This window comes from Narcine bancroftii, chromosome 1, assembly GCF_036971445.1.
Source record: "Narcine bancroftii isolate sNarBan1 chromosome 1, sNarBan1.hap1, whole genome shotgun sequence".
NCBI lineage: Eukaryota > Metazoa > Chordata > Chondrichthyes > Torpediniformes > Narcinidae > Narcine > Narcine bancroftii.
The window spans coordinates 80402699-80423073 of record NC_091469.1 but is presented as its reverse complement, the minus strand read 5'-3'; the positions used below and the strand labels follow the sequence as shown (position 1 = coordinate 80423073).

General features: G+C 39.3%; 1 long non-coding RNA gene across 1 annotated transcript in view; it reads right to left on the bottom strand.

Annotated features, from left to right (window-relative positions):
* Nucleotides 1-2398: 2398 nt before the first annotated feature.
* Nucleotides 2399-20375, bottom strand: part of LOC138738916 (uncharacterized) — a 215182-nt gene continuing 197205 nt past the window's right edge. The window contains exon 3 of the long non-coding RNA XR_011341902.1: nt 2399-2603. This is a non-coding gene — a long non-coding RNA (uncharacterized lncRNA). The remainder of the gene's footprint in view (nt 2604-20375) is intronic.

Below are 20375 nucleotides of genomic sequence, written 5' to 3'. Positions count from 1 at the left end.
TGGTGTCTGTAGCAAGTCACAATGACCCCCTTATAGAATTTTAGATTATGAAGTTTTATCAGAGATATTAACCTGTACCAAATGGAACAAATCTAAGGAGATCTCCTTGTGAAGTATCTGCATTTAGATGGCTATGCTGCAAAATCAGCCCTGTGATCATAATGGGCCGACTTTACTGATCATCTGCTCATTATCATGATGGTAGAGGTCAGCAAAAGTTAGCCGTACTGGGGTTCGGGAAGGAGATGGGGAGTGGGAAGTTGGCACCTTGGCGTCTGGCACCAGTGCAATCAATTAGTAATCATTTAAATCCTTCTGCTGCACCTGAAAAGGAGATTAAAGTCATTCCAGAGGTCAGGTTAGGGTTGAACACAGGTGAAGTGTGTATGCAGCAGTTGATATGGAAAGCGAGAGGGACATCCTTCTTCTCTGACTAAGAGCCATCAGACAAACATCAAAGTGGCAACAGAATGATGCAATTATCAAGACCAATGGATGGGTCCAATCTGATTGATTGTGCAGCAAAGTTCAATCAAGTTAAATGTATGCTCAAGTTCAATAAACAAATCTGTCAATGCATATTCCATCAACTGCATTAACTCCTACTGCCCAATATATCATGCTTTCTTATCACTCAAATGTTCAGGTCTTGAACCTGACATTTACTGGTGTATGTTTGAAAACATCCTCAGACAAAACACAATATAGACACAGCACAAAAGTTTCTCTAAGTCATGAGGATGTGGGATTGGCTAAGATTATCATTCGATTGATGAGCTTCTGGATAGGAGAGGTGACAGTGATCAGTTTCCTTCAGGTACTCATTGAAAGAGAGGAAACCATAATTTAGAAAAATTACGACCTTAATAGGGACTGAAGGACTGGTCATAACTCGGATTGGACGTAAGTTGGATTTGCCCCATCATGCATGGCTTAACGAGGTCTTAAACCAATTTAAAAAAAAGAATTTCAACAAATGAACCTTTAATGAAGAATGTGAGCATATATACAGGACAGTACCTTTAACAAAGACACTCAACATATGAATTTCTAGTAAATAATACGGTTATCATTGGATCCAGGTGTTGGGCTGCTGCCGGGGAGCAGGGATCTCAGGCTGCCATTGGGAGCGGGAACCTTGTGCTGCCATGGGGAGTGTGGACCTCAGGCTATTGCCTGAAGTGAAGACCTCAGTCTGCCACCAGGAGCAGGGACAGTTGGTTTACTAAAGATTTTGCATTAGAGAGAAGTTCCACTGTATACAGTACTTTTAATACAAAATATATACTTGTACAATAGTTTTAATAAAGATTTTTTAAAAATCCAATCATATCTGCAGGTGGACGTAACTCGCATAGGTCAGATGTCGAGGACCACCTGTAATTAATGTAGAATATTTGGTATCAGACTCCCTCTTAAGGAAATTCTGGTTAAGCTTCATCCTCTAATCAAAGTAAAAGCTGAAAGGAGTGATGTCATTTATGTAGCTGAAGAATCATGAATAAATCATGAATAATAAAAATCTGGAAATGATTATGTAATGGAATTTCTTGCAAATCAACTCTTATATTCAAGGTTGGAGTTGGCACCGAATTGACAAAGATGGTAGATCAGAGTGTGGTAGTGAGAGAAATGAACTGAGTGACCGGGGAAAACAATGGTAGTTAAGTTAGATGTTACATTTGTCTACTGAGTAGGATAAATCAGAATATGTTTTGCACTGAGTAGGATAAATCAGAATATGTTTTAACTGGTGAGAAACATGAGTGAAGGGATTGGATATACAGATTCATAAATTATTAAAAGATAATTGCTACAATGCATCTTTCACAGATTGGGAATGGTATGCCAGGCAAGTAACATCTTTGTTCTGGATCATTTTGAGTATCTTGACTGTTGGAAACAAAATAGAGTCATGAAGGAAACTGATGACTAGTCCATCATTTTATGGCTTGTGCCATGTTGAGGATTTGGGGGAATTCACTGCAGTATATCCAACCTCCAATCTGCACCACTCTTTACTTTGCTGGTTGAACTCTGGTTAATGGTGACTTCTGGATGTTAATAATGATAGAGTTGGCAAAGGCAATGGTTCTGAATCATAGCAGGACGTGGCTTACTTGTTGGAATGGCACTAATGCATTCTTTTGAATGCTCCCTCCCAATGCTTCAGGCTGCTTGATTCTCTAAACACTAATTGAAATATCTTCATCATTTGTCAGTGACTGATTTCTTTGAACTAGAATCAACAAATACAATATTTACACAAACATATAGGCATAATATGTCAAACAATTGTGAAATTAAGTTTTCTACTAACTTCAACCATTTCTGTTAGAACAGAAATATTTCTCATGACTTCCTTTGGGAAAAAAGGTGGGCATGGTGCCAAATGATATGAAGTCTGCAATCCTTTATTTATATTGATCTTACAATCAATTTTGGTTAAGAGAAAGATGATGATTTGGCAGGGAAGCAAATTATGTATGTCAGGAGTTAAAATTAAATAACTAATTTTTAAAAACTTGACAGAACAGACATTAAAGTACAGCGACCACCATTTGCGTTTCAACTGATTGCTGATCCAGTCCTCTGAATGCAATCTGTTGAGTAAAAAGAAATACAAAATAAATATTAAAATCAAGGCCAGAAGAGTCTCAAGATTAAATCCTTATATCACATAAAATTTGCTCACTCAGAAATGTGATATAGTAAATGAAAAGAAAACTTGATCTAAGCTATTTCTTTTTAAAAAGCAGTTCTGCAAAGACAGATCACAGTTTTGATTCTTATTCTGTCATGAATTATTTGATCTATTGTAGTGTTTGGAATGCAACAATGATTGGAAAGAAAATTAATTAATATTTGCACCCAGTCAATAGCTAGACATGTGGATTGTAAACATTTTTAGCAGAGGAGAAAGTCCCTGTGTCCTTCCCAGAATATTCTGAAATAATAAACTCTGTGGATTGAAGAGAAAATTATGATTAATCTCGAAAGGGTGCAGAAGAAAAGCCACCAGGATGTTGAATAGACTACAATTGTTTTCCCTGGAACAATGTTGAGGGGTGACTTTATAAAGGAATATGGAATCATGTGGGGCATATATAAAGTGAATGGGTACATTAAAAAAAAAAATCTCCAGGGTAGGCAAGTCTGAAACTACAGGGTATAGGTTTGACAAGAGGGAAAATGTTGAGAGAGGAATTGAGGTTTTCACGCAGAGGGTGTTGGAAATATGCCAGAATAAAAGTAGCAGAGGTAGGTATAATTACCAAAAAAAACCATTTGGACAAGTTTTAAGGTGGACATTCCAAAGAAGGACATGGTCATATGTTACCATCCAATGCAAACATGGATAAGAAAGGTTTATGGGACATAGGTCAGCAATGAAAAGTTGGGCCAAAGGGCCTGTTATCATACTGTTTAATTCTCTGACTCCACGACTTTAAATCCTGAGGGCTTTTTAAGATTTATCCTGAGCTGCTATGGATGCAAAGAAATATACTGCAGAAGAAATTTTGCATTGCCACATCTTTCACAGTCTCCAATCTACCATAGATTGATTGCATCTATGTGAGATGCTACCTTAAGAAGGCAGTCAACATCATAAAACACTCCATCATCCTAGTCACAACTTCTTCTTGCCCACTGCCTTCAGATTCCAAAACCTGAAGATCAGCACCTCTAGATTCATGTGGAGAGTGGTAGGTGTCTAGAATGGGTTTCTAGGAATAGTAGTGGAAGCAGACTTGATAGTACCATTTACAAGGTTTTAAAAAAGAAACAACCAGAAATTGTGACGATGTACATGGAGTGAAGTTATGCAAGAATTTCAAATTGAAGACAAAGACTTTAAAATGGAAGCATGGCCAGACAGGAATCTTTCTCTGAGAGGAATTTAATCAGGGGGTGCAAAGTTTCTTTCGGACCCCCTTCCCTTCTCCATTAGTCATCCTGTTTTTAATCCAATACAATTTTATGTCATGAGTGGCAGCCTGTAAGGCCAAAAATGGAATGGAAAATGAATGAGGGGTGGAATGGATGTTCGCAATTTGAGGCCTTATGCTCATATAGTCCCTCCATGATAAATATAAACTTAAATAAAATAGAAGGATCAAAGAGAAGAAAGCACATTCATTTTGAACATTTTTTGTTTATGCTACAATGCAGATAAGGAGTAAGAAATCACATTGAAATATTCAGAAGACATATTATTTATTAAAGAAAAGGTAGATAGGCTTAGTGTTTACTTTAGAAAAAGAGTTTTCCAGGCCTTTTTTGGGGAAAACTTTTGAATCATAGCATGAAAATTCATTGTTCTGGCAATGTTTGATTCAATACTTAGCCTGGCCAAATCCACAAGATGTCCCTGAGACATTGTAGACCTTAATCAGCGGAGTTTGTTAAAGGACTTCTCCGCAGAAGCTACTGTTGCTGGACTTGTTAATATTATTCTTAAGCAAACATAAACATTTGGAAATAGATCACCAAGTCTGTACAGATCTAATGACTTTAACTGTGCATTTACAAAATTTGCTTTATGTATTGTGGGTAAATGTTACATTTCTTTTCCAAAATCCTCACCGTTGAGGTCAGCAGGACATTGCTCTGATAAAGATAAAGCTTTACTCTTCACATCATGTTCAGACATGGTGAGATGTTTCCACAAGAAATCAATTTTTTCTTCCAACTGCTAAACAGCATTGAAGCGGACAGCTAATCCTGCTATAGCATTGTCTACTAAAACGTAACATACACACTTTCTGAAGTCGGCCTCTTCTGGCGCTTCATCTGCGTCATTTGTTTCCTCCAAGACAGGTGTGCTGTCATCATGCGGCCTTGCACCTCTTGCGCCTAACTCCGCCACATCTAAGGGAGAGTTTTATTTCTATCTTTAGGATTGATGCAACACATTTGACTTCACATGGATTTCCAGTTGTTTTGAAGTTTTGTCAGATCTGTGAGAAGAGTTTCTATGTTTGCTACTTCAACATCCAGTGTGGTAATTCTAGTTTGGATGATGTTGTTGCAAATATCTATGCCAGATAATATTTTGTACCACACAGCTGACATTAACACGCAGGCAAAAGATGTCACATATAATAAAAATCCATGGATTTCATTTCTTGTTTTGGGTATCAAATTTAGTTCAAGGAGGTCTTCCAGTGCTAATTTGATGCCAGGCAAGTGATCTACAAAAGACTTTATGCATTCAACGTGATCTGACCGTCTTGTTTCAGGCATTCCATAAAGAGAACAACAATATGGTTTTGTAGTAATTTCCACCGCTTAGCAATAGAACTGAACAGGTGGTATGCAGTTTGAATTGTTCTGAAGAAGGTTATTGTTTCAGGTATGCATTCAGCTACATCTTTACCAACATAAGTGTGTGGCAACCACAAGGTGAAAAAATTGCAGTTGAGCATTGTTCTTGTATTTTGGCTTGGGTGCCATTGTGTTTTCCAGCTATATTTGTCCCATTATCGTAGGCTTGAGTCTACAATCACTGAGAGGAATAGCATGTTCTTTCAACGTATCAGTTATCAACTGAGTAATTTCTTCCCCTCTTTTGTTGCTACAATTTGCAAACTTGAGAAATCTTTTTTTAAATGTTTGTCTCTCAAAAGAAATGTTGTTTGCTCAATATGAAAGGAATCAGGTGTGGAATCTTCTTTAACTGCAAAGTACTTTGCAGATTGCCTCTCAAGCAAAATGTGTTGTTTCACAAGATTTGAGCATTCTGCAATAAAAAATTTTGTGAGTTAGGGGACAGATAATGAATTTGAAGCCGCACACACCTTTTCCGTGACTCCTGAAGGGGGTCCCACTTGGAGAGCAGTTCAATGAGAGTCCTTAAAAAAAAGTTTCCATTGTTTGAATCACCAAATTGATGGGATGAACATTTCCCAAGAAGAGTACAACATTGATGATGTGCTTTAAAAGATTGTACCAATTTCACCGTTTCAGTTTTGATTGATGCTTCTAAGATGGTGTCAACTCCTGTCACAGACAGCAGACACTGTTCTAGTTCTCATCAAGCTAGGTAACATTCTCTGTGACCATTGCCTTTTTCATGTTTTAGGATCCTGTAGGAAAGTTTTCGCCACTTCCCATTAGAATCATTGCCTTCAGCAGATAGCAGTGCAGACTTAGACACAGAAGTGGTAGCCTTGACTGGCTTGTGACAACATGGAAAGCAATATAATGCTTGTTTCTGTTGACTCCATTGATGCTTTGAAATTTCAGTCTGCTTTTGGGAAAACATGATTGCAGGGGTCTTTAGGGAAAGTTTTAGGCCATTTATAATATAAATGTCTATTTCCTTTTGAGATGGAAACTAATTTATGAATTGTCCAATGTTGAGGCCCACATTACGATTCCTCCTCTCATCTTCCAAATTCACTTTCACATGTGCCTGTATGTCTGTTTCTTTTTTTTTTCCATTTTCATTTTCTGCATCTGCCCCATCATCAAAATCCTGTGCAGGATTATCCAAATCAACTGTTCCTTGTTTGAGGATGTGGTTTCCAACAGTTTCTTCTTGCTCAAATTCTATAGGTGAGTTCAAAGAATATTTTTTTGAAGTTGCACTTAATCCAAATTGAAAGACCATTTGTTGACCCCCTTTTGTTCATTTTCATCTCATTTTTTCTGGTCTTTTCTGAGAGCACATTTTGGAAAGAGGATTTATAATCCTCTTTATATCTGGATTTATAATCCAGATATATTTATATCTGGAAAAAAAAAGAAAAAAAAAGACAAAACAACAAAAAATATTTACTAATGATTTAGTAGCAGTGGTAGTAGACTAGTAGTAGTAATACTATAAAAATAATCTTTACACAGTTGACATGTTGGTTATCGATTATCCAATAAAAAGGGTCAATAAATTGTGGTCAATTATTTTGTTTCAAGCAAGAAAAAAAGTTGTGTGGTGACTACATGAACAGCTCTTCTTTTGTTCCTCTGATCAATGAAAAACATATCAGCACTAATGTGGACTACATGAGGCTTGTTTCAATGGAATAATGTGTGTGAGGTCTATATCTTCTTTATCAGACTCTCAGCAGCAGCCACAGATTAGTTCTGGTGGTGGCGTCACGCTTCCCACTCATCGTGACTTTGGGTGCCGCCATTACACTTCCCCTCATTGCGTATGCTCGATCCAGCACTCGCATGTGCGCGCGAGAAGAAACATGGCCACGCACACCAAAATTAAAAGGTAAGTGCCTTTTCTGCCCCTTAAATTGTGCTCCATTTGGGGGTGTAGGGCCTGCACCCCCAAATGGAGGACAAGTTAATGTCTGGCTCAAAGTGGTGCTTGTCAGTGGACTGAGCGCTCAAAAGCCAGACTCTCCAGCCTAAAACTGGACATCTGGTTACCCTACTCCCCATAAGCATATGAGGACTCTTTGGTTTGGTTGCGGGGGGATGGGGGGGAGGGGTTGATTTCTCTGAAAATTTACACTGAAAAAAACACAGGTACCAAACTCTAATAGAAAGTATTTTTATCAATCAACGATACACAGTTAGTTCACAGCCACAGGCACAAACCATAGGGTTGATAGGCTTAGTGTTTACTTTACATTGCCAGCAATGTATCCAGACAAGAAAAATCTACATCAGGCAGGGATGGTGCCAGACTATTTTGTGTCCTGGGCAAAAACTTTTATTTTACACACCTTTAATTCTATATTCCTTTAAAGGTTACTTGGCAGCGTAACCAACCCGTCATGTTAGGACAATATTTTGCTTACAGTCAGACAGAGAAACAAACAAAAAAAGTCAAACTGCTGATTAAGTGTTTTTGTAATCAGTGCTCCTTCTCTGAGAGCCGCACTGGTCAGGGTCGGGGTCTGGAAGCCACGCTGGTCGGGGTCTGGGAGCTGCGCCTGCCACTGGTCGGTTGGACAGCATCCACCGCCATCCGCCCCCCCGCCCCCCACCGCCCGACAGAGCTCGCCATGTGGCGTCTTCTGCATGAGATCTAATTCTCCCTGGCCCTGACCTCAGAACTTAGTTATGGTACGCCAATGGATGCAACATCATAGGCACCAGACTTCACTCCATCTACATGAGGCAGTGTCTGAAAAATTATTATTTTATATTAATTTTATTATTATCATATAATATAATTTTATTAATATAATAATAAAATAATATTACAAATTTATTCTTGTGTTCATGAGCTTGCATTTCATATTTAGTTTATCCTGGCTTCCACCGCTCCTCAGGCCACCTAACCTCTTTTGCTCCAATCAGCTTCTAACTGCTGCCATTTTCCGACTGTAACTGTAACATTAAGTTGAGTAAAGCTTGGAAATCAACCATCATGTTTTTTCATTTTCACAACAATTTACTCAACTTAATTGACAAGCATGGAGACAGCATGGAGGCTCAAGTGCTTAGACATTGACCACAGCTCACCGACTGCTGCCAAGGAGTGGTGACAGTATGGGAACAAGATATCAAGCAAGTACAGAACTCTATTAGGCTATGTGAGTTGCAATGTTTTTGAGTACATTGAAGGATGTGGAAATATTGATCCAGCTTTCTCTAAGTTGGACAGTTTATATGTGAAGACTCCAATGAGGTTTTTGCCAGAAATTTATTGGCTACCAGGGGGCAGAAACCAGGAGAATCATGAGATGATTTCATTGGGGAGTTGGAAGAGTTAAAGAGAAACTATCATTTTCAAGATCATAGTGCGTAACAGTGTGGAAACAAAGCAATGGCATGTTGGTCGCTGCCATTGCCTCACCTGCAATACACCAGCATTTCTTAGAAAGCAAAACACTGGACTTACAGACTACTTATTACCAAGCTACTGTGTTAGATATAGCTCAATGCAATAATGAAGCATATGCTACCCCATGGCCCATATAGCTGCAGTAGTGAACCCTGAACCATCCCAGGTACCACAAGTAAGTGAGAAGGATTCTTTAACAAGGCTTGCTACCTGATAACTTTCCAGGTGCTCTTGAGAAACCAGCTATGGCTGCCACTTATAATACAAAACGGAAATGTTTCTTCTGTGATTTCTCTTACCATTCACAGGATAACTGTCCAGCATGCGAGGCTACTTGTAATAAATGTGCCAAGAAGGGACATTATGCCCGGGTGTGCAAATCCAAGGCCTCACCAAGCTCAGTGGCAACAGTGGTCAATTCTCAGGTACTGCCTGCATTACTAATGTACCACAAGGATTTGCTCAGCCACAACCTTTGTGACCGGGAATGGTAAAAGGTTAAGTGCTCTGTTGGATTCATGCAGCACTGATGGTTACATTAGCAACAAAGTCATGCGACAACTAAAACTAAAGGTTTATCCATCCAGTAAAGACATTGCTGTGGCTCAGAAAACTTTAATCACTAGTTCCCAAGTATATAGTGTTGACCTAACTCTTAGTCTTAATAGGCAGTCATACGCTACCACACAACTTGGTGTATTGAAGGACCTACATTCTGACTTAATACTTGGCCAGGATTTGGCCAGGATGTCAGCAACTTAGTGTGAAATTTGAATACGGAGGACCCTTGTCTTAGCTAACTGTGAATGGCACTGACAGCAGCAAAAATAGAAGAGCCATCCCTTTTTCCAAACTGTAAATGACACTTTAGCAAAGATGGTCAGGACTTTATTGCAGAGGAAATTCACCAATTACTTTCAGAAGACATAATTAAGATGTGCATAGCACCATGGCAAACCCAAATGGTAATGGTGAAGGATCCTATCCTCCAACACAAGAAGCCAATGTGTGTGGATTATTCACAATCAATCAATACATGGAATTAAATGCTTACCCCTTGCCAAAAATTAACCAAATGTTGAACGAACTTGCAAAATATAGTGTGTTCTCTACCTTTGACCTGAAAACTGCCTACCACCAAGTGTCACTGAAGGAGTCAGATAAAAAGTATATGGCTTTTGAAGCAAATGGATGTTTATACCAATTTTGTAGAATTCCATTTAGAGTCACAAATGGGGGAGGTTGCCTTCTAGCAAGCTATGGACAAGTTAGTTAGAAAGGAAAAGCTGCAAGGTGCCTTCCCTTACCTTAATAATATCACTATTGCTATACATACACAAGAGGGACATCATAAAAATGTAAAGAAATTCCTAAAGACCATCAGTCAGAGGCACCTAATACTTAATGATTCAAAGACTGTGGAGTCTCTGAATTCCATTAATGTCCTTGGATCCTGTGTGGGATGTCTCATTAAGCCAGATCCTGAGAGGCTTTGCCCACGACAAGAGCCTCCTGCACCAGAAAATGTGTAATCCTTTAAAAGGGAACTCGGGATGTTTGATTATTATGTCAAATGGATTCATGGGTTTTCTAACAAGATTCAGACAATTGTAAATACAGAGAAGTCTCCAATGGAGGAAAAGGCCATGAACGTCTTTAACGTAGTAAAGAGAGAGTTAGAGGAAGCCACCCTGCACTCGGTGGATGAAAACTTACGCTTTGAGGTAAGCCATCTGATGTGGCATTCATGTCAACGCCACTACAAGGAAATGAATTGCACTACCACAATGTAGAGAATGAAGCGACTGCCGTCATTGAGGCAGTGCGCAAATGGAGCAACTACCTAGCATGGCGCCATTTTAGCTTGGTTACTGGTCAGAGGTCAGTGACCTTTAAGCTTGACAATAAAAAGCGAACAAAGATAAAGAGCGCCAAGATTCAAGAATGGAGGCTGGAACTTGTAGTATTTAGTTACACAATAGAGTACAATCCTGGGAAAGAGAATGTGGACCCTGACACATTTAGTTGGGGGTACACTTGTTCACCCTTTACTACCTCCACACTTTGTCATCCAGAAATAACTTGGCTGCTGCATTTTGTTAGAGCAAAGAACCTCCCCTTTTCTACAGAAGTTGTCAAGAAGACTTGCGTTTCATGCAGGGACTGTGCTGAACTAAAGCCTCAGTTCTACCACCCACCAGGAGGGACTCTTATCAAAGCAACAAAACCTATGGAGTTGCTTAGTTATGATTTCAAGAGACCCTTGTTTACAGCTTTGCATAACCCTTATCTACATATAGTAGTTAATGAATACTCGTGTTTCTCCTTTGGTTTTCCTTGTTCTATTTGCAATCTACAACAGTGAACAGATGAATGTGTCTGTCATTTAGCCTATGCATTATGCCAAATTACATACACTTTGATCCAGGTACCACTTTCATGTCTAAGGATCTAAAAGATTATCTCTCCCAGAAAGGGGTTGCTTCAAGTCATACTACCCCATACCAACCAGTCGGGAATAGACAGGTAGAGAGGTTCAATGGCATCTTATGGAAGGCAGTCTGTTTAACCCTTATATCACATAACCTGCCAGAGAAGCTTTGGGAACTGTTGTGTATAGCAACAAATATTACACCTCATGAATTTTTTTAAAAATATTCCAACACTGCTCATCTCCTTGAAATTCACTCCCCTTCTGTCTAATGACCCCTGGATCTATACTACCAAGAAGGTTTGTGGGGAGTATCAAGAACAAATCACTCGTATATCAAGTTGGAACTCCTTGACAGTAATCCAACATAAGCAAACATCAGGTACCCAGATGGACGAGAGCCTACTGTGTCTGTTCATGACTTGGTACCTTGTCCAGAAGCCCAAGCAATCCCCACAACTCCTATTGCGGAACAAGATAAAAGTAATCTGGTGGTACCAATACTGGAGGAGGAGGAAGATATGACATGCCATGGTGTGGAGGATGTTGAAACCATAGCTCCATAAGAACTAAGGAGATCCGGTCGTGTATCAAAACCTCCCAATTGATATGGATGGGAGTAGTCCTGTGAAGTGTTGCTTGTTACTGCTTGTGTTTTTTTTAGGAGGAAAGAATGTAATATTACAAACTTATTCTCAGTTGTTAATGAGCTTGCATTTCATAGTTAGTTGATCTTGGTTGCTGCCACTCCTCCAGTCACCTGACCTCTCTGGCTCCAATCAGCTTCTAGCTGCTGCCTCATGCCTTTCTTTTAAATTCTAACTGCTGCCATTGTTCAGACTGTAACTGTACAATTAAGTTGAGTAAAGCTTGGAAAGCAGCCACCAAGTTTTTTCATTCTCACAACACAGCCTCTATCCTCAAAGATCCCCAGCACCCAGGCACGGCCCTCCTCACTCTGCTACCACTGGGGAAAAGCTACAGGAGCCTGTCGAAGAGCACTCAGTGGCACACTGTCAGTTTCTTCCCTGCTGCCAGCAGATTCCTGAATAATCAATGAACCAAAAGACACTGCTTCACTATTTGTGCACTAATAATTTTATTTTTTCTATTATTGTTGTAAGATGGTTCATAACATGAATGTTTGCTCTATGCCGCAAAACATCAAACTTTGTGACTTGATCACGGCAATAAATTCTGATTTTGATGTTGATTCTGATTTCTCCTTTCCAACGTCAGAGAAGCAACATGACAAATCAATGACACAGTATTGGGCTGAGAGAAGCATGGTTAAGTCTGCGTAGTTTACTTGTGCATCCTGACATGTTCATAACTTGTAGGAAATGAATCAGTGATCCAGGATTGGAATTATGATTGAATCTACTTCGTCCAGAAAATTATGTAATCAATTTGATTTTTAACAAAAATTTGCAGTAATCCCGATACAAATAAATCTTAACGTCATTCCTGTGAGTATTTTGATCGTGCTGAACATCAGCTTTATACCACAAAATAATTACATACTGTAAAACTAGGATGCAACTATAATACAGACAGTCCCAAAGCTATGTTATTGTTTTACTCTCAGCTATCTAGCACGTCAGTGCCATTTTTGCCACAAAAATGAATTGTACCATCTTAAGCTTTTAGTTACTATCCATCCTAGTTTTCACCTAAGGGGCAATCTGTGTAATCTTCCTTGCAGAAACACTAGTAGACAGTGCAGTAGGTATACAGGAAAAAGCACTTGAGCCCGACATGTCAGCTTAAGAAAAAATGTAAACGGCTGTAAATTCTGCTGCCTGTCAACCTTTATTTGTCCTTTGCTGCAGGAATAAAAGAACAAATATATTGCTGAAGGCTCTTGAAAATTTTTTTTAGCAAAGAATGTGACACTTGTTCTACGCAGTGTAATGGACAGTTTAGATGACAGCGACTGTTTGCAGTGGACCAGGCAAATACCCATGAGGCCTACACTTCTCTCACACCAAGGCTGAAATGCCAAATTATCCCCTTAGTTGCAAACCAACACTGTCAATAAGAATACATCATCTCTTTTGTAGTGTGGAAGAGCTGTCTGCAATAATTCCCATTATGCTGAGTCTAGGCTTTTCCATTAGCTCAACCACCTGCTGGGCCTCCTCGCTAAGGTTTAAAGCTGTCTGAACCAGAATGTATCACCATCTGCACTCAGGCTGGTATTGAGAACATCATTGATGATTTTGATATTAAATTCTGTGAAGCTGAACCATGGAAATAATGGGTGAGAGTCACTAGGACAAACAACATCTTCATCATTTTTGGAAACTGTAAAAGAGTAAGGGAATATTAAGTAAATAAATGAATTAGCATTATCAAACAAATCAATCCTGACTACAGTGAAATGATTGTTTTTTTTAATATAATAATCTCAAAGCACTTCATATTTTTTCCTTTCTTTTTCTTTTCCAATTATTTCATTTTTGCAGTCAAATTTTATTTCTGATTTTGGTGATTTTTCAGATTATACAAGAAAATCTTGGGAAAAGGAAAGGAGGAACTTAATTATGGATGCCTGATGTGTGTGGGAAACAATTTGAGAACTACTGTCCACAATCAGTATGAATTGAAAATAACGTCTCTTCCTCACTGATTATCAACACAGGCGCACCCCAAGTATGCGTGCTTATCCCATGGCTCTACTCATTAATCACCCATGACTTTGTGGCCAGACACAATTCCAATGCCATCTACAAGTTTCTGATGACATCCCAGTTGTCAACAGAATCACAAACTGCAATGAGGAAATGTACAGGAGGAAGAAAGGTCAGCGTCAGCAAAACTAAGGAGATGATTACGGACTTCAGGGGGAAGTTAGGCGATATGACCCAGTCCTCATTGAGGGGTCAGTAGTAGAGAGGGTCAAGAACTTAAAACTCCGAGGATCTGTTGTGGAGCAATCACTTTGATGCAATCACAAAGAAGGCTCGGCAGCGTCTACACTTCGTGAGATGTTCGAGCAGATTCGGTATGCCACCGAAGATTCTTGTAAACTTCTACAGATGTACTGTGGAGAGCATTTTGTCCGGTTGCATCACTGCCTGGTGTAGAGGCGCCAACTCTCAGGACAAGAATAAAACTGCAACATCATAGGTACTAGACTTCACTCCATCGATGACATCAACATGAGGCGGTGTCTTAAAAAAATCAGCCTCCAGGAGCCTAAAGATGAGCACTCAATGACATAAGGACAGCTTCTTCCCCACTGCCATCAGATTCCTGAATAATCAATGCACCACAGATACTGCTTTACTTTTTGTCCATTATTATTTTTACTTTTATAGAGTAATGTTGTAAGATGGTTATAATCTGAATATTTGCACTATGAGGCTGCCACAAATCACCAAATTTCATGACTTGTTCTGACAATAAATTCTGATTCTGATTCAGAGATTGCCTAATACGAATTATATTGCGTGCTCATTTAAATTAGACTAGAGAACTGTGATGGCCTGCAATGTGATGCTCTGCTTTTCACGAGTAATGGATTATCAATGTTGTGTGAAGCAGAGCTTGTGTGGGCCAGAGGTAGGGACCAGTAATTGGAAGTGAGACATTATTCTTTCCTCTTCCTCCCAGCTCCATATAAATTATTTTTATACAATTTACATTTTTTTACTGGTCCCTTTCACATCTGAATTTGGATCTGTTTAATCTAGACATAGAATGTCCATGCCTCGTGGTTTCAAGGCAGCTCAATTACAAAGAGGAGTATAAAGTAAGTATTAAGTGTAAAAATGCCTTTAAAGTCTTTACCAAAGAATAACATATTGAATTTATGAATTATTTCTGCTTATTAACTCACTTGCAAATCAAAGCTACCTTTTCTTAAACACTTCTGACTTCATCTCATTTTTTACATTTTGTTTTTTAAATATTTTCCCACATTTTCTAACAAGATGGAAGGTAGTTTATATGGCCCATTGAGTCTACTCTAGCTCTCACAGTATCAGTCACATTTACCTACTTTCTCGACTGGGGCTTATACTCTCTCATGGCGCCCATCAACTCCCTGCTGATTCCCCTTCTACCCAACCATGCTGAGGGAAATTTGCACCAACCTGTCTTTGGAATGTCAGAAGAAACTGGAGAAACTGGGAGGGGGGGGAGAGGGGTATAATCTGCAGGGAGAGCAGCCACAATCCAGAGTCACACTTGAGGCTTGGATCAAACCTTGGTCACTTGAATGCATAATTTATTTGTGATCTTGATTTTAACAATATTAGCAAAGGGCTTGTTTCATAAGATGATAATGGTGTCACATTTACAGAAATATTTGCAAAGAAGATTTAATATTAATTTTGATTAAAATGTGTGTAATACATTTGATGGAATAAGTGTTTAGATTTAGATTTCACATTAGATTTCAGATTTATTGTCAAAGCGCACACATGACTTCACATATAACCTGACATTCTTTTTCCTGCAGGCGAGGGAGAATTACCACTTGTTGACCATCCAAAAAAAAAATCACCATGCACATATATTAACAAATAAAGAAATGTAAGTAAACTGTGCAATACAGACAGGAAAAACCAACTATAAAGTGCAAAAGTAAAAGTCTTTAAATGAGTCTCTGATTGAGTTTATTGTTGAGGAGTCTGAATGTGGAGGGGTAGCAGCTGGTTTTGAACATGTACCTCTTTACAAGTAGCAGCAGGAACAGTGTGGGTGCTGGGTGGTGTGGATCCTTGATGATTGCTGTTGCTCTCCAATGGCAGTGTTCCCTGTAGATATTCTCGATGGTGGGGAGGTTTTTGCCTGTGATGTCCTGGGCTGTCTCCACTACCTTTTGCAGGGCTTTTCACTGAGGGGTATTAGTGTCCACATGATGCATCCACTCAACATACTTTCCACCACACATCTGCAGAAATTTGCCGGAGCTTCAAATGTCCGACCAAACCTCCGCAAACTCCTGAGGAAGTAGAGGCGCTGATACGCATTCTTCATGATGCCATTAGTCTGTTTGGTCCAGGAAGCATCCTCTGAGATAGTGACTCCCAAGAACTTAATTTGGTTTACCCTCTCCACCTCTGATCCCCAATGATCACTGGATTGTATACCTCTGGTTTTCCCTTCCTGAAGTCAACAATTGGCTACTTGGTTTCGGTGTCATTAAGTGCGAGATTGTTGTGGTGCACGATTCAGCCAAATTTTCAATCTTCCTCCTGTGTACTGAGTCATAGCCCTTTTTTATACAACCCATTTGTAGATGGTGTTGTTGCTGTACCAAGCCACATAGGCATAGGTGTAAAGCGAGCAGAGTAGGAGCTAAGAACACAACCGTGTTGTGCTCTGTCATTGATGGAGTTTGTGGAATAGATGTTCTTTCTGATTGTTGTCAGGAGCTAAGGAAATCAAGGATCCAATTATAGAATGGGATGTTGAGTCGCAGGACTTGGAGTTTGCTAATCAATTTTGATGGGATGATGGTGTTAAATGGTGAACTGTAATTGATAAGGAGCATCCTGACATATGCATCTTTGCTGTCCATGTGTTCCAGGGCCTTGTATAGAGCTAGTGAGATGGCATCTATCATAAACCTGTGGCTACAATAGGCGAATTGGAACAGATCCATGTCACTGTTCAGACAGGAGCTGATATGCTTCAACACCAGCCTTTCAAAAATCTTCTTCACTTGTTGATATTAATTTATCCAGATTACTGCACTCTTCTTGGGCACTAGTATGATCTACGCCTGTTTGAAACAGGTGGGAACCATGCCCTAATATAGTGACATGTTGAAGATACTCATGAACACATTGGTAAGTTGGTCAGCATAGATTTTTAATACCTGGCCGGGTACTCTGTCTGGATCAGATACTTTCCTCAGATTCACTCTCCTGAAGGCAGAGCAGCATGCACGTCATCCTTGGATAGGAACAGGAGAGGATCATCAGGGGACGTGACGTGCACAGTGATGGTTCTTTCTTGTTCTTGTGGTCGAATCGGGCATTGAAGCCATTGAGTTCATCTCAGAGTGAAGCCTTGCCATCTCCAAATGTACTAGATTTGGTTTTGTAGCAGTTTATGTCAGTCAGGCCCTGTCACAGCTGTTGAGTATCAATTGTCATTTCCATTTTCATCGAGAAACTTCATTTTTCCATGGAGATGGCTTTCCATAGATCATACCTGCACCTTCTGTCATGATCTGGATCTCCAGACATAAATGCTGGCCATCCTCCCATAAATAGCTATAAAATTAATTACCATCCTCCATAAATTTACAAATGTTCCAATCAAAATTCCATTTAGAAATCTACAACTGTATCTTCATCCATCATCATTTTAAGCGATTCATTTTAAGTCATAATAATTCATTATGCAAAATTTATTCCAATGTCCTTTCTCGAGCTTCAGTCAATTACAACTTGCCTCTTATTACAAATCAGCCACCCTTATCATATACACATTAGTTAAATATTAACTTAACTCCTCTCCTACAATGAGAACATTCTAAATTTCACTTGTATCTCCATAAGATATGGAAAGAGATAGAGGAGTATCAGAGCTAGCACCCCAGGCTGAGGAACAATGTCTTCACATGGAGAGTGAGACTTCTGAACAAACAAAACTCCTCACACTAACCATCTGAGATTCTCATATTCATGAAACAACATTTATTTATTTTTATGGATGAACTACTTTTCCTGCATATGTATTGTTTGTCTGTATGTCTGATTGTAGAACTCTGTGTTTTGCATCGAGAACTGAAGAATGCTTTTTCATTAGGTTGCAATTGTACAATTGAATTAAAATAGACTTGACTTGATAATCTCAAAGACAGGGAACACTTGAATATATAGGAGTTAAATTAAACTTCAAATCCATTGTCCTCAGAACAATTAAAATTAAAATAAAACTGGATTCTGGAAATGTAAAATGAAAACTAAAATGATTGAAATATTCAGAAAGTCATGCAGCACCTCTGGGAAGATGAACAGAGTTAACGTTTCAGGTTAAAACATTGGAATCACCTAGATAATTTGGTTTCACCTTTTCAGAGGTATTTTCTTTTGTTGGATTCATTTGTTGCAACTGAAAAATCCCCAGTTCTGATGAAAGGCCTTCAGCCTTAAAATTCGTCATGATTTCCACAGATCCTGTCTGACTTGCAGAATGTTCTCTGCTTTTATCTGAAGAATATTTGACCATTTGAGTATTACAAACTTGGAATATGTAATTGAATTTATTTTATAATTAAATTTATTATTATATTATTTATCTAATCAATTAATAGGAGTTTTATTATTCACCTTTGCAGTCATTTAAAATGAATTTTATAACAATAAATAATTTCAAATCCCACACTTAAGGAACACTTCTGTTGAATTCTCAGATTTCAGATCCCAAATTAACAGGCTGCAATGGATGGCAAGAAGAAAAAGTCTTTCCCCAAAATTGCAATGGATCTTCCACTACTTACTTTTTGGCTGTTAGAACCCTAAGAGCTTCTTATCAGGAGACTCAGATATTGTTGATTTTTTTTTAAATTTTAAAAAGAATGTTGACATACAGCACAGTTACAGGCTATTTCAGCCCAGGAGTCCATGCAGCCCAATTTACACCCCATTACCCTACAACCCCGGGATGTTTTTTGAACAGTGGGAGGAAACCGGAGCCCCCAGAGAAAACCCATGCAGACATGGAGGGATTGTACAAACTCCTTACAAACAGCACGAGATTTGAACTCTGGTCCAGTCTCGATCGCTGGCGCTATAAAGGCATTGCATTAACCGCTACATCAACCTTGGCCCAAACCGTGTTCTTGTCTTAAAGTTGTACCAAGCATAGTTATTTACTTAGTGCCCCAAATTTAGCAGGCTGAGTAGTAATTTCACTAATTCCACTGGTATTGGTGGTGTTGACTGAAATCAATATTCAAATATTTCAATTAGCCTCGTATGTTCTGGGCTGTATTTGAGGACAGTCCCTGGTGAAATGTTGGCTGAGAGGACAATGTAGTTTGGGCATGCTTCCCTCACAGTCAAAAAACCATCCTATTCAGTGTTTATCATCAAAGTTCACACATTAAATTAGCCTTTGTGTGAACTACCAGAGTAGTGAAATTATCTTTTAGCAAGGAGACAATGGTTCAGAAAAGAAAAACATAAATTGCTCAGTGTTTTATATTTGCAGTTTGTTTTTAAAATTTGCATCATTTTTTTTTAAAGATCACTAGCTTTCTTCAAACATTTCATGATGATCTTACAGATTGATATTTGTGGGAGAATTTTCTGTATATACTAGACACAGAGTGAAAGGCTGTCAGTTCTAGTTAATAGGCCTCTATTATTACCTTGGGTCACCCACCTAGAGGGGAAATATCCCAGCTGGATGTTGATCCTGTTTAATTAATGTCCACACTTGTTATGTCAACATAATGCATCATGCTGAACTGGAAATGTTTACTTTGATATTCATTAAAATAATCCTTCTCTAAATGAAAATAAAATTTTATTTTGGTTCTAACTAATTTTCATTGTATTTGTCTATGGGGCTGTAAGAATGCTCCACCAACATTATATGTATTTCCGTCAGAATGTTGGCACTATTGTACATCCACTGGACTTGCATTTTATCCAGTATCAAGGGATGTTCGACACAGCGGTATTATAACAAGTTAAATGTTCATCTCCCAAGGACTTTGTTTAATGAAGATGGTGTAGCAGCAGCTACACGCTCCTGAAAGAACACACACAACCAGACGGGTTGAGCTCAGTGAGTAGACTAGTTTATTGCAGGCTGCTGGACTGTACTTATACTCCCAGCCCAGACCTGGCTGAGAAGCGCGCTGGAGGGCCCCGTGCTGAGAAGAAAGGAACACCCCCGACGGCGTCATTTTGGATGGCTGCCCTGCCGTGTGGCTTACAAGTGGGGCCGGTTCACCTGCCCCTATCGCTGGTGAGGTGACCCGGGACGCCGAACTGGTCGACCCAACCTGCAACAGCTGGAGTCGGTGGAGGCGTCTGGCATCGGGATCGATGGTGTGGTCCACCATCGTAAACAGATGATGGTTGCTCCGGGAGATGGATAAGGGCCTGACGACGTCCACGTGAAAGTGGCTGAATCATTCCCGGATGTGCTTGAACTCCTGTACGAGTGCCCTGGTGTACCTGTGTACCTTGGACATCTGGCAATGGGTGCATGTTC